Source organism: Vipera ursinii, assembly GCF_947247035.1.
Source record: "Vipera ursinii genome assembly, chromosome: 1".
In the NCBI taxonomy this organism is placed as follows: Eukaryota; Metazoa; Chordata; class Lepidosauria; order Squamata; family Viperidae; genus Vipera; species Vipera ursinii.
This window is the reverse complement of record NC_139512.1, coordinates 80855770-80859139: the sequence shown is the minus strand read 5'-3', so window position 1 is coordinate 80859139 and position 3370 is coordinate 80855770.

Here is a 3370-nt window from a genome sequence, read left to right as displayed (position 1 = left end):
AGAGAGAGAGAGAGAGAGAGAGAGAGAGAGAGAGAGAGAGAGAGAGAGAGAGAGAGAGAGAGAGAGAGAGAGAAGTATATATGTTCTAGAAGACTTTCCTACAGGAAGGGGCCAAATGTACCCTAGAGGCAGTAAAACTCAAAATGGGTTTACTACTAAGAAGGACCTTAGTTATTTCTACTGCTACATTCTCTCTCTCTCTCTCTCTCTCTCTCTCTCTCTCTCTCTCTCTCTCTCTCTCTCTCTCTCTCTCTCTCTCTCTCTCTCTCTCTCTCTCTCTCTCTCTCTCTCTTTCACACATAGACACACTTATTTGCTAACAAGAGTTATACCTTGCAATATAAAAATATCCATTGTTCCAATATTGTTTTGTAGAGTTTTATATCTATTTATAGCAACTTCAGCTTAACAAAATAAGGATGAAAATAGAGATTACAAAGAAAAAATGTAGACCTCATGAGATGCCCTAATAAAGACAACATTTAAAGGTGGTTTCTTTTAAAAGTTCAATACATACAGAGAAAGAAAATGAACAAAAAGGTTTGCTACAGTGTGATAGTCTTTGTTGATGAAACAAGTAGAGGAGAAAAGTAATTTAAATTGTTGTTTCTTTAGTTTTGGATCATCAGCTATATCTTTGTAAAAGAAGCGGAGGACTATTTCTTCTGTTTAAACAAACAAATGTTTGAGGTTTTTTCCCTCCACGTATACCAAATGTTATTTAGTTAAATGGCCTCTAGAAAATAAGCTTTTCATTGATCTTCTGCAGATTAGTTCATATTCATTTAACTGGAACCTGAAATATTGGGACAGATTCTGTTAATGACTCCAAGCTATAAACATATGTTGAAAACCCATTTAACAACTCTCTTCCTGTGATCAGTTCTCTGATTAACAGAGAGACAAGGAATATGTGGGAGACATTATTCCAATCTAACATTGGAGAAGAAAATCTATTTTTGGGTTGGATCCCTTATTTTGGGAGGAAGAGAAATACAATAAACGAACAAATAAGTAATACTAAAAGTATGGATTTATAGGAGGTAGTGCTCATTCATATAAAAGAAAATAGAAAGTAGTAGACCAGAAGATGATGAATGATAATACTGTTTTTATTGGTTTGTTTATTTAAAAGCAAATAATTCATTTTCCATTATTTCAGAACTCCGGCATCAAGAAAAAAATGGTAGAGTTCTTTGAAAGGTATTTCTGTTTTCCTTTAACTCTTTTTAAAAGGATGTTGAATTCAAAGAAATACTGAGGCAAATCAAACAGTTTATTGATAGCATGACATGAACAGTTTTCAGATGAATGTGATAAATGTAGATCGGATCTGGTAAATTCAAAATGTTACAGCTAGATTGTTCAGTCATGATTGAAACATTGGTCACGGTGCATATCAACTACTTATCAAATCATGTTCAAGTATTATTACAGGTTTCTGTCCTAAATTGCTTGTGATCAGTTTATCTGAGAATCCATCTTCTTCTGACAGCCCTTCTTAAGACTTATTTACTTTCTTACTTATTCAGTCACTCAGTTACTTACTTACTTACATTGTCTCCTGTGGAATAATCCATATCTCTTGCAATATGACTTCATTACCAATAGTAAGGATGTTCATCTAATAATATTTTTGTGGTATTCCCAAGTGAGATTAGGTTGTCACCAAGTATAGAGTTTACTAGCAATATTTAAAGCCATCTGTTTGTTCAAGCACACCCATGATTTGTTTTAATGCTGGCTATCCCTATTAAAAATTGCATTATTGTGTGAATCTATCTGTATCTTTCCCATGCAGATATCTTAATCACATGGATGTGGGCTTCTTAGATATCAGTGATTTCTTGACTGCAATTATAAATGCTGCAGACATGTTTCCTTGCATGAACTTTAAGTAGTCATTCTTGCTGTGATTGCCTGACAGACAAGACACTTCACTGATACCAGCAGTTACTTTGCATTATTTTGTTGCTTAGGCAACAATATTGACCTTGAGGAAGACCATTTATGTGTGTTCCAGGATACTGATGCTGTTATTGGAACACAAAACTAAAGGCTCAGAAAAACTCATTTTGCAGTTTCCCTCCCCTGTCATACACAAGGACTGGTGTTAATTAAGGCATTTCTCTTTGTCTTGAGACTGGAAATCATATACTTAAAAAGAGTTTTGTATATATGAATATTGAAAGTCTGGGATTATATGATTCAAATTTGTGGAAAGCCTTGCATGCTTTTCATTGCCCAGATCAGGACTGAAGGGCTGCAGGTTGGTGTGTTGAATGTCCAGTACTATATGAAACATGAGATTCCATTCTGTAAGCTTTTCAGAGAAGCCCCAAATTGTTCCTACAGCAAAGTACCAACAGTATTTAGACTGATATATTGCTCCATAGTGCTTTGCTGCAGTCTCTAGGTGGTTTATAATGTCAGCACATTGCCGCCAATAATCTGGGTCTTTATTTTACCAATCTCGGAAGGATAGAAGACTGAGTCAACCTTGTGCCTCATCAGGATTGAACTCCAAGCTGTGGGCAGAGTTTGGCTGCAATAATGCATTCTAACCACTGCTGGCTAGAGCAGAGATTCAAAGGCATTAATTGATGCTTTGTTTTCTACAGCAGATGGCACTTAAATGGGAGAGGAAAAGATAACTTCATCAATCTCTGGTTGCCCTGTGTTACAGAGTGCATATACAGAAACATTGACATTGTTAGTTGTGACATTGTTACTTGTTAACATTGTTAATGCCTGACAAAGTTAGGCTGTAATGGTAACAGTTTCCATACTGATATACGTTCCTTCTGACTTAATAATGCGAATCCACATTATTGTGGACATGAGGAATAGTTCCTAAAACCCAAAGTTTACATATTAGGACTGTGCAGATCTTTGATGTGATATTTTGTTTCATGAAGCCTTGAGAGAAACTTACTCTTGAAGTTGCTTCAAAATGCAGTGCTGAGTGCTTATTTGTAGAAAGGAAGTAAATAAGCTATGTTGATCCACTTCATCTGCTTTAACTGCCTTCTCTTGCCCTTGCAATAACCAGTCAAATAGTGTTACCTCTTCATTTCAGTGAGGGTCATTGTGTCTCTCCTAGATTACAAAGCTGTTGCAAATGCTGTCAAATCATATTATCTATTTTGCATGAAATGCCTTGTGAAGGCACATCAAAGCCACCTTGCACAGGTTAGCTGCATATTTTGATACATGAAACATTGTCTTTTTCTTGTAACTTTCCTTTGTTTTTAATATAAATATAGTGGAAGTAAATGCAATATAAATTAGTAGACAATGGTGATTACATTATATGAAGAGAGTTTGCAAATATACAGATATATCTATCTGTTCTTGCTTAGTCATCCTT